This window comes from Otolemur garnettii, unplaced genomic scaffold (genome assembly GCF_000181295.1).
Source record: "Otolemur garnettii isolate 467f Iridium unplaced genomic scaffold, OtoGar3 scaffold00150, whole genome shotgun sequence".
Classification (NCBI taxonomy): domain Eukaryota; kingdom Metazoa; phylum Chordata; class Mammalia; order Primates; family Galagidae; genus Otolemur; species Otolemur garnettii.
Window position 1 is genome coordinate 3,098,523 of NW_003852545.1, and position 12,813 is coordinate 3,111,335.

The window sequence follows — 12,813 nt, forward strand, 5'->3', positions numbered from 1 at the left end:
GCATTTAAATACATACATGTAAATGTATGCCTAAAGTTAAATGTATCTTAATAAAATTATAAAAATAACCCAAGTATGCTATATCTCTAATTTTTAATGAATAATGATTAAATATATATTTAATTTGTATTTGAAAAAAAAATCAAAGAAACCAAAGAAAACCAAGAGCAACTAGGGACCTAAGCATTATTGTCTTTGAAGGAAGAACCGGAAAGTAATGATCAAAGTTACTATAGACGCGTTTTATCTTGTCTATAAAGTTGGACTTAGCTTTTTTCCACTTGTAATTGTTCCTGTTAATGAAGGGTGTTCTGTAGTTGACAGAATATTTGACAATAATATCAAATATTATCACCTATCATCCTAGATAAGACCTGACCAATAATGATACATATTGCTTAGCCTAATTTATTTTCAACATCCTAATTTTTATATAAAATTGATAATTATAATATTTCTTTGAAAAATATGTAAAGTTTTAATAGAAAATGCTTTAATGTAAAATCATTAAATTAATAAGACTCTGTAGTCTAAAGAATTCATAGACATAATATTACTACAAATGTATGTATTTATACTAAGTGGAATAATTGTAATATAATAATTTTACATTTCTTTCTTTCTTTTTCTTTTTGTTACCCTGGATAGAGTTCTGGGGCATCATAGCTTACAGCACCCTTAATATCTTGGGCTCAAGAGATCCTCCTGCCTCAGCCTTCCTGGGAGCTGCTACTATGGTACCTGACAAAATGCCCAGCTAGTTTTGCTATTTTTAGTAGAGATGGGGGTCCTGCTCTTGGATCAGGCTGGTCTCCAACTCCTGAGCTCAAGTGATCTACCCACCTAGGCCTCCCAGAGTGCTGCAATTATGGCGTTAACCAAATCTTACCTTTCCATGTTGATTTTCTATATGTGAATGTAAGGAATATACTGTTAGAGCTAAGAAGAAGCATATTGATATTATTGCTTTCAATGTGTTCATCTGTGCGTAGATTTGGAGGCAGGAAGGCAAGGGAGGCTATCCACATACAGCATTACAGCTTTTGTTTGCCGGCTTCTCCCTGAGAACTTGGCTAACCCCTATTATGATCTGGTTTTGTAGGAATCAACCACTGTCTTGTCCAGATTAATACTTTTGGGGTGGTAATAGATTCAATGCGTCAACTCAAATGATCATATTTTAACTTAAAACCTCTATTTCAATGGGAGAGCTAAAAAAGAAGATGGTCAATGTAGAGGGTGTCATAAAAAGATGTATAGACATTTTAGGAAAGAAAAAAGCAATATCAAAATTGTGACACTCAACATACACCAGTAACAAAAATCATCTGTGAGTACCTGTTGTAATTGCTAAAGTCAAATATGACTTTATTATTACAATTTTGCAATTTCTTTTCTTTTATAAACTGTGTATACATTTGGGGGCACCTTTTGTATTCTCAGTGTTCACAAATACTTATTTTATCAGCTTCTTTTATTGTACCTGTGCTCAAAAAGTTCTCTCAGAATACATGAGTATGTTTAATATTTCTTCAGAAGAAAAATATATCAGCCAATTATGTTATATAACCATATATTTAAGTATAGTATCACACAGGATGATTCTGATTAAGTACATATATCTCTTTAAATTCCTTTAATTATTACTATTACTATTGGAAGAAGCAACTGTCCACCCACCAAATTACCATCATAAAATACATAACATACCGGGTTTCTAAACTGTACCAATAATTTTTTCCCCGTGTATTTAGTTTAATGCAACCAAGAAAGAAGAAGGATCGTGAACTGAATGAGGAAGAATATGGGAGGTGGAGCAGAATAGGAAGAAGAGGAACTGAATTGTTCATTTACTTTTAAATGACCATTTCGGCAAGAAGTAAATTGTGGGTGACCAGCCCTGTGACGGTCCGTGTCCCTGTGTGACCTTCATCATTTACCACCTTGCTTATTTAACTGGATTTACAGCTGAGAATGATTTCTTGATTTAGATAAGATTTGAAATGGAAATTATAGAACCACAAGCAGAAACTAAGGTGAAGAAGGATTTTTTTTCTTTTCCTATAAGTTTATTAAGGCATAAAGTATATTTAATTAAAAAACATTAAATAATAATATCAGGAGCACACAGATGACAAAGACATGATGTTAGGTCTGTGTACATCTGTATGTGCATCTCTTCATGTATTATTGTTGGTATTTTGAGAGTTCAGTAAAGCCCCTTAAGTGACATGATTAAATAAGTTATAATTTAAATAATAATTCATCTGAAGGTTACCTTAATAACTATATTTTCTTGAAAAATAAATGAAATTTTCTGTTACATGTAGTCATTAAGTATGATTTAGACTCAGGTTATTTTATAGTAAATTCTTACATTAAAATATAACCTTGTTGATTGATCACTTATCAACTTTGATGACAAAAACATTTTTTCTAGAAAGTTTTGTTATGAATTGGGAGGGTGCCCAATACGTGGTTTCATGACGCACTTCTATTTCTCTATGTGATCCTCCAGGAACCTGGGCTATCCTTTTCCCTGTCTCTTATCTCACGTATAACATGTTATAGACACTTTGTTGTTGCAGTTGCCATTGCTGTTTTAGCTGGCCAGGGCCAAATTCAAACCTGCCTCCCTCAGTATATGGGGTTGGCGCCCTACACACTGAGTGAGACACAGGCACCTCCCTATAACATGTTATAGTTGTAAGTAGACACTTATAAAATGGCTACTAATTTGGGGCATTTTGTAGGATTAGTTCTGATCAAAATATGTGAAAACTAACGAGTACAATATACCAGTGCTAAAAATTGTATCTTTCCTTATTTTAGTAGAAAAGCTTTGCCAGTTGATGGTTGGACACGACAAAAGACTAAATAATTAGGGAATCTTCCTTCATGGTGTTAGATTCCTTGAGAGAGCATTTTTCCAGGAAATATAAAACCTGAGCTGTAATCCTTGCCATTGTTAAATATCCCATAACAGTGCAAGCAAAATTGTTAAGCGATGTTCCTGACTAATTTCTAGTTTATATAAAAATGGCTTGCCCTTTCAGATTCCTCTTGCACTTTCAATGTAATTGTTTTTATATTTCATATTGTGCATTGATATAAAGTTCCTGGACATTTTATCATGTTTTGCGCTTTTAACTTACATGGTTTGAATCTAACAAAGAAAGCTTTTGTTCGACAGTACTGCTCAGCATTAGGCCATCACAGCATTAAATTGATTAAGCTCCCCCAATCATTGAAGGTATTAGTTTAAATCTGAGGCCAATATATTCTAATTTTATGATTTTTAAGTTATTTTTAAAAGTCATTATTTACTTAAGCAAATTCATGTTAAAGAAATTGTTCCAAAAAGAAAATACCCATCACTTATTCATACCTTTTTTTGCATAGAATAAGGAACAATTTTTATCTTGTTCTTTGCTTATTTTAGAGATCTTTGAGAGGTCTGAGCATTTATGAAATGACCTCTTCAGAAAAGCTGGATTCATTGTATTTATTACATTTTTCTCTATAACAATTCAACCACAATTCATTGTTTTAAATCAACAACTATAATTTAACTGATTCTTCAACTTGGAAATTGGGGATGAGCGTAACTGGACATTTAGCTGAACCAAGTCAGAATTGGCTGATCTTGGCTGGGCTCACTCACAAAGTTGCAAGAAGTTGCTGGGTGAGCTGAAGTTTGGGTTTTGGATACTCCAGAATGCTACCCTGTTATTAACATGATTGTATCCACATGCCAAGAGTGAGAGAAGAACCCCACAAACCCAGGTTTAGAAACAATGAAACAGTGATTCCACCATATTGGTATTGGCAAAAGCTGAACACAAGCTGGTTTAGATTTCAGGTGTGCAAATATTGGCTCCTGGAATGAATGACAAAGAATTGTACTTTTTTGAAACATATCACCAGCACCTTCCTCTTGGTCTGATCTTCAGTGTATGTGCTAGAGTTTTTTATCAAAGAAAAAGATTTTGGAGAAGATAGTGTAGAGTTTCAATTTTTTTTTAATTTTTGAAGAAATTTACAAAAAAACAGTGAAAATATTAGTAAAAGTTTATGAAGAACATAAAATAGTGTTGGATTTATTTTTCATATTATTTTAAGGCACTTAGATTATCTTAGGTGAGCCAAGCATAGCTTTTCAGGGACCTTTACCATCTAGAAAGGAAGGAGCAGAGCCCGTGTCTCATAACAGCCTGGCATGTTGTGTCAACAGCACAGATAACCTGAACCCAAACCTGGGAGCAGACCATTGTAATCCAAATGTGTACCAGACATCATTTTCAGAAGCCTTCTGTGCAGAACATGGGGTGAGGAGGTCAGCGTTGACTGCTGGCTGAACATGCCCGTGGTAATCCAGCAAAAGTGTCCTATGCCCACACCAACCCAATTTGCTGAGCCCTATTTCAGCAGCATTGTATACCAGCTATATTCATGATACCATAAGACCATCTACCTGTCCCAGTGAAGGGTTACACTTTTCTAGAAAATGACAATCCAAGCCCCTGAATTTGAGCAGTACTAAACAGTGATATGACATGTCCATATTACTATACATGGTTATTTAACATCTGGGTTATATTTTATATTTTTCTATATGTTTTATAAAATCAGTGAATTATATGGACTCTCCGTTTATGTCCTTCCCACTGTTGAACAGAGTTAGCTATTAGATAGGGTAGTTCCAATAAAGTCAGAGGAAGTAAAATAATGTGTACTGAGATGAGACCAACCATGTCCAGTTAGGAGGAATGTGGTATAGTGTTTCTAGACATTTTGATGTCATCACTAACATAGAGGAGAAAAAATAAAAGGCCAATTGATTTTACTATTCAGAAGAAATCTACTTTATTAGATTGCTTAATAAAATCACACATGATACAGATCTTTTCCTTCATCCAAGGACTTCAACAGACTCCTCAATCTTCTAAGCGAATATAAGAGTTTGGCAAACTGTAGAAGAATCTCCATTATATATACTAGTTGGGAACTGCTTTTAATGAAATCTATTGGGAAGGAAGTATAAAGGGTGAAATTTGCAAAGTAATGAAATACAGCAATCCAATTAAAATTAACATCACTTTCCCTCATCATGTAGGAAAATGAAACAGTCTAACAGTTAACATAACAGCATGAGACGCCATCAAAAGCTACATATAAGGGAGGATGTGGTAGTATTACTTAATCTACATGCGCTAGGGTACTGAGACAATGATAATCAGACTATTTTGCATTTAAATAGTACCTTGACTTGTGAATAAATACTTTTAAAAAAAATCATCATTGTCATTCTTAGAAGGCTCCTTCAATGAAAAAAAAATGTATAACAACATTATCCTCATCTTAAAAATTAACTCAGACTAAGTTAATCGAATGAATATGCTAACCTATTTTAATTCTTTGGAGTTTGAAGTTGGTGCCAATTGCCTACTAAATATTTGGGGATTTTGACACATACCTGTAAATTCCTTGAGAACATATGATTTAACCTACTTTGGAAATAAATGAATGTGTTATCTTAACATGAATTTATATTTTCAAATTCCAAAATACTTATTAAAACTATTCGATATTGTGGGAAAATTTCTGAATCAATCATGGAAAATATTCATTGACAAGTTAAAGCAAAATAAAAGAAAACTCTCCTACTCTTTGCTTGTATTTCTAAAGAATACAATCTGGAGCAGTGCCTGTGGCTCAGTGAGTAGGGCACCAGCTGGCCCCATATACTGATGGTGGCGGCTTCAAACCTGGCCCCAGGCCAAACTACAACAAAAAAATAGCTGGGCATTGTGGCGGGCACCTGTAGTCCCAGCTAGAGGCAAGAGAATCACGTAAGCCCAAGAGCTGCAGGTTGCTGTGAGCTGTGACTCAGATCACTCTACCGAGGGTGACAAAGTGAGACTCTGTCTCCAAAAAAAAAAAAAAAAAAAAAAAAAAATAGCATACGATCTGATTTCTCACTGAAGAAATTATCTCTTGTTACTTCAGGAGTGGTTATGCATTGACTCTTGGTTTTACATAGGCTCAGAAAGACCTATTTCATTTTGCAAAGCTTAAACTTAGGATGAGGAATTTAGGTTTTGGTTTTGGTTTTGCCACTAAGTCACTTAACCTTTGCCCCACTAACCTTCTGCTCTGTAAACCATTTATACATATTCTATCCATTCTTAGATTAAAATAACTAGAGATATTCTTAGATGTTTTAATACATACAAATATAAATACATTTTAGTTTCTAAATATATCATACTTTCAATTATAAAATTAGCCTAACATGTTCCCTCAGAACCTTTTTGGCATTGACTTCTCAAGATACTGATTTATTCTAGAGGCATTCAACCAAGAAATTCTCAGCTCTGTAGATTTTTATCCCCAAAGTCACCTTTGCAATCTTCCCATGAAATTAATGTAATAAAACTATTTTCATACACAGCATTTTATTGATAGAATAAATAAATATTTCCATTGATATAATGAAAAACATAAAGGCAAAGTCTTTCTTTTTGGTATAGGAACAGTATAAATAAAAAGCAGGTCAAAATTAATAAGCAGTGAGATGGAAACCAATCACTCTAGTAGGAGCTGGGGCACCTAGAGTTTCCATCTTTATAATGACCTTGAACAACACACTTCACTTCTCTGGGGTTATTTCTTGTTTTCTATGGAGAGGTTGCCCTTGATAATTTTAAGGTCTCCTCTAACTCTGAAGTCTATGAAGCTTTACATTGTTTTCTTACAATGCTTCATATTTTGTTGACATATCAGCAGGGAACTTCACACTTCATTGGAAATCCATTATAACAATTACCATGTCATTAGTGAAGACTTTTAATTATGGGCTTAGTAACCTAAAGAATTTATTGTGATAGGCAAGATTAGTTCTGTGAGCATGTGCTACATTGGAATGCATCCAGTGCAGAGATGTCTTTCCTTTGGAGAATTTGAAGCTGACATTCACAAAGCAGTCAGCATTGTTGATTAGGCATGACAGCGGAGAAGTCAGAGTGGGGTAAAGATTGACAACCACTCAGATAGTTTCATGAGTAAAAATCTCAGAAACCTGAATGGGACTTTGTTTTATTTGACCTCATTCAATGAATAATGAGGGGGGAGGGGGCATTCCCAAGATGATGAGCAGTAAGAAAAAGCTGTAGATGTGAACCCATAGTTAACGGAGAAGAACTGGAACTGTGAGTACAATTATGCTGAAATGGAATTTGTTGCAAAAGCTCTGGTGATAGTTCCCTGCATGGATAACCTCATTCTATATTCTACAAGCTTTTATTAAAATAAATACGGCCTATTTACATAGCTCCTAGTTCAACTAAGGATGTCTTCTTCTTCTCCTGCTCATCCTCCTTTTCTTCCTTCTCCTTTTTTTCCCTTCTTTCTTGTTTAAATAGAATATCCTGTAATGCTAAATCAAATATGGCACCTGGAAAAAATGGCTGCATATATTACCTAAATGGCTGGTAGAGGCACTGAATTTGAGCTTTCCTTATCTCCACCCTTGCTTTATATATTCAGACACCTTTTGGTTCTCTCCTTTTAAAAAACTCCTTTGGTGGGCAGTGCCTTTGGCTCAAAAGGGCAGGGCGCTTGGCCCCATATGCCAGAGATGGCAGGTTCAAACCCAGCCCCAGTCAAAAATAAATAAATAACAATAAATAACTCCCTTGGCCATCCACAAGTTGAAATTTTAGTGCCCAGAGCACTACTTTTAATCTATTATCTTCTCATTCTTCTCACAAATTTTTTTATGGCTTTACTCAATGCTATTTTGCATCACAGGAATATACAAACTTCATCAATAGGAGAGAAACATTGATTTTATGGCACAGAAATAAAATGTGGTGCAATAATTTAAGCATGGCCAGAGAAAATAAACATTTTCCATCTTGGTTCCTATGTATGTACTCTGGAAAATTTGTCACAGGATCTGTATTCTCTTATTTTTGGTTTCCTCTTATGTAAAATCAGAGGTCCCCATATCATTGGTTCTAAAAAACATCGACACATTCTAAGTGTTCAAGGAATGCTAATAATATATCACTGTATCACTGAATCTAAACACATTTTAGACTCTGGAACTGGAAAAACACTAGTATCTGACATGATCGCACTTTTCCACTACTTTCTTTTTCTTCTTTATTCCACATAATGTGACTCATTTTTCACCATCCCTCTTCATTTTTTCATCAGAGGAATCAGGCCAGCCTAATTAGAATCAGTGCTACCCAAGATCTAGCCCAATTTGGCAGGAAATCTATCAGAAACAAATCAGGACAACTAGCTCTTTCCAAATTTCATGTCTTTGTTCTTACTGATTCTTTCCTGTGTATAAACCATTCTGCTTTTGCCTCTAATTATTTTTTTTTCAGTTCAGCAAATGTATTTTTCAGTTCCAAACTTTTTATTTTATTATTTGAAATTATTTCAAATTTCAATTTTTTTTTGTTAAATTTCTCTCATAAATGTCTTAGTTGCTTTCCTATGTTACCTTGGGAATCACTGGGTTTCCTTAGAACTACTATTTTGAATTCTTGGTAAGAGAGTTCATGTATCACCATCTTCTCAGTGTCAGTTACTGGTATCTTATTTTGTCTGCTGAGGTCAAGGTTCCCTGTTTGGTGTTGTTTCTTGTGGATTTATGTCTGTGTATGTACACAAAATAATTAGTTACTTAATCTTTTTGTCTACCTTGTTTGGGTTTTTATTGGATATATTTGCTAAAATCCTCTTTGTAATTTATCTTTCATTTTCTTTGTTCTTTTTTCCCCCCCACTAAGCTGATGTCTCTTTCCCAGCTCTAGATGGTGCTTTAAGCCCATATTTATCTCTGTTCTAGAAAAAACTGAGTGCTGTCTATCCTGGATGGGTCTCAAAGGAGAAATCCAGGCAGCATGGAAAGGTTTCCCAGGGGACCTTAGACCTAACCTCTTACAGCATAATGGTGCTGAACAGACACTCCAATCTGGCGTCTCCTTTGGCCGGTTTCCACTGGCATGGATCGTAGCCCTCTTTTCCCCCTGTGTCTTTGGCTGTCTCAGGGATATTTCTCCCTTCAGGCAACTCACAATTCTTCCCATGGGTTGAAGTAGGGACAAGGTCTTGAGAGAGAACCCACAATGGTGGGGAAGCTGGTTGTTCACTTCATTCTCACCTCAATTTTTCTAGTGTAGAATCTGTGAGTCAGAGGAAGTTTTTCCATGTGACTGGCATTGAGCAGATTGAGAGGAGAGATGTCAGGGAAGTCCAACTCTCTTACCATCTGTTCAGGCTTTTTTCACTTCTCTGTGGCCTGGTGTACTGTCCCATCATCATAGTTGAGTTCTGTGATATTTCTGGTGACGATGCCTGCACTGGACATTCGCTTTTCTGTGTGGGAGAATGAAACTAGGTTGCTTCCAGGTTGCCATTTAGGCACTAGAGTCAAAAATAGATTTTTGTTCCTTGTTTTTGAGACATAGTAAGTCAGTTTGGGCTATAATGGTCAAAGAGACTCAAAAAATTCGGATAGGATTTGAGGTCTACCTAATGGAATATAGAAAAATGAGAATTTAAAATAATCAAATATTTTTAAAAAACATTTATTTTGTCATGGTGCAAGCTGTTTACATTCATGAAATATTTTTATGACGAGTTGAGTTTAGTTACAAGGGAATGGATAAATCTGTTTCATTCTTACAAAATTTGATTTAGCATTTTATAATGTAACATTTGAAATATAATACAAGAAATATAATGGCTCTCCCAGTTGAATGATGCTCTTCACAAATAAACTAATACAATCATAAGGCAAGTTGATTTGGGGTGAGAAAGAAACAGAAAAAGCCACTAAATTTCTAAAGCAGATTGATACATATATGAGCAAAATAAGATAAAATGCGTAATAAAATAAAGTAACATGATTTTTCAGAACTCGTGAGATATCTATGCATTTTATTCTATCAAATTAGAACAAAAGAAAATTTGCTCATGACGCATAGAATCGTTAAACAAATCATTACACAAACCATAAACAATTTTATTGAAAACTGATACTGATAGATTTTCGAATTTATAGTTAATAGTTAAAAACTATAGTTTTGATATTATCAAAAGCTTTTTCTACATCAATTGAGAGAATAATATGGTCATTGTTTTCTAATGTGTTTATGTGCTGAATTATATTTATAGATTTACGTATGTTGAACCAGCCTTGAGACCCAGGGATAAAACCCAATTGGTCATGGTGTATAATTTGTTTGATGTGTTGCTGGATTCTGTTTGTTAGGATCTTGTTGAATATTTTTGCATCAACATTCATTAGTGATATTGGTCTGTAATTTTCTTTTCTTGTTGGGTCTTTTCCTGGTTTGGGGATCAAAGTGATGTTTGCTTCATAGAATGTGTTGGGTAGTATTCCTTCTTTTTCTATATTTTGGAAAAGGTTGAGTAATATAGGTACTAGTGTCTCTTTAAAGGTTTGGTAGAATTCTGACGTGAAGCTGTCTGGTCCCGGGCTTTTCTTTTTAGGGAGATTTTGTATAGTTGATGCTATTTCAGAACTTAATATAGGCCTGTTCAGCATTTCCACTTTATTCTGGTTAAGTTTTGGGAGATGGTGTGTTTCCAAGTATTTCCTTCAGATTTTCATATTTCTGAGAAAAAAGTTTCTTGTAATATTCATTAAGGATTTTTTGAATTTTAAGGGGTCTGTTGTTATTTCTGATTGATGAGATTCGAGATTTTACTCTTTTTTTCCTGGTTAGGTTGGCCAAAGGTTTCTCTATTTTATTGACCTTTTTAAAAAACAACTTCTTGATTTATTGATCTGTTGTATAATCCTTTTATTTTCAATTTCATTTTATTCTGCTCTAATTTTGGTTATTTCTTTTCTTCTACTGGGTTTCAGGTTAGAATGTTCTTCCTTTTCCAGTTGCTTGAGATGTCCCATTAAATTGTTAACTTTCTCTCTTTCCGTTCTCTTGAGGAAGGCTTGTAGTGCTATAAATTTCCCTCTTAGGACTGCCTTTGTGGTATCCCAGAGGTTCTGATAATTTGTGTCTTCATTATCATTTTGTTCCAAAAATGTGGTAATTTCCTTCTTAATCTCGTCTCTGACCCAGCTATCATTCAGCATAAGGTTATTTAGCGTCCATGTTTTTGTATGGGTCTCCAGATTCCTGTTAACTGAGTTCAATTTTTATTCTATGATGGTCTGAGAAGATGCAAGGAATAATTTCTATTCTTCTAAAATTGCTGAGGTTAGACTTGTGACCTAAGATGTGGTCGATTTTAGAGCATGTTCCATGGGCTGATGAGAAGAATGTACATTCAGTTTTGTTAGGATGAAATGTTCTGTAGATGTCTGTTAAATCCAAATGTTAAATGGTTAAGTTTAAATCTAAAATTTATTTGCTTAGCTTCTTATTGGAGGATCTATCCAACACTGCCAAAGGATCCCTTCATGATCAGAACACTTAAGAAAATTGGTATAGAAGGGACATTTCTTAAACTGATAGAGGCCATCTGCAGCAAACCCACAGCCAACATTGTATTGAATGGAGTTAAATTGAAATCATTTCCTCAGATCAGGAACCAGGCAAGGTTGCCCATTGTCTACACTGCTCTTTAACATGGTAATGGAGGTTTTAGCCATCACAATTAGGGAAGAAAAGGTGATCGAGGGTATCCATATAGGGTTAGAAGGGATTAAACTTTCACTCTTTAAAGATGATATGACTGTATACCTAGAAAATACCAGGGATTCTACTACAAAATGCTTAGAAGTGATCAAGGAATACAGCAGTGTCTCAAGTTACAAAATCAACACACATAAATTCGTAGCTTTTATATATGCCAACAATAGTCAAGCTTTTGAAAAAATAGTTAAAGATTCAATTCTGCTCACAGTAGTTCCAAAGAAGATGAAATGTTTGGCAGTTTAGCTAATAAAGGACATAAAAGATCTCTATAAAGATAACTATGAAACTCTAAGAAAAGAAATAGCTGAAAATGTCAACAAATGAAAAAACATACGATGCTTATGGCTGGGGAGAATCAACATTGTTAAAGTGTCCATACTACCCAAAGCAATTTTAATGGAATTCCTATTAAAATCCCACTGTCATACTTTAAAGATCTTGAAAAAGTAATATTTTGTTTTATATGGAATAATAAAAAAACCTCGAACAGCCAAACATTCCTCAGAAATAAAAAGAAAGCAGGAGGAATCATGCTATCAGACCTCAGACTATACTATAAACCAATAGTGATCAAAACAGCATGTTACTGGCACAAAAACAGAGAGGTAGATGTATGGAACAGAATAGAGAACCAAGAGATGAACCCAGCTACTTACCGTTATTTGACTTTGATAAGCCAATTAAAAACATTCAGTGGGGAAAAGATTCCCCATTTAACAAATGGTGCTGGGTGAACTGGCTGGCGACCTGTTGATGAGTGAAACTGGACCCACGCCTTTCACCATTAACTAAGATAGACTCTCACTGGATTAAAGATTTAAACTTAAGACATGAAACTATAGAAGTATTAGAAGAAAGTGTAGGGAAAACTCTTGAAGAAATCGGCTTGGGTGAATATTTTATGAGGAGGACATAAAATATTCCTCGGGGCAATTGAAGCAGCATCAAAAATACACTACTGGGACCTGATCAAACTACAAAGCTTCTGCACAGCCAAGAACACAGTAAGTAAAGCAAGCAGACAGCCATCAGAACGGGAGAAGATATTTGCAGGTTATCTCTCTGACAAAGGTTTAATAACCAGAATGCACAGAGAACTCAA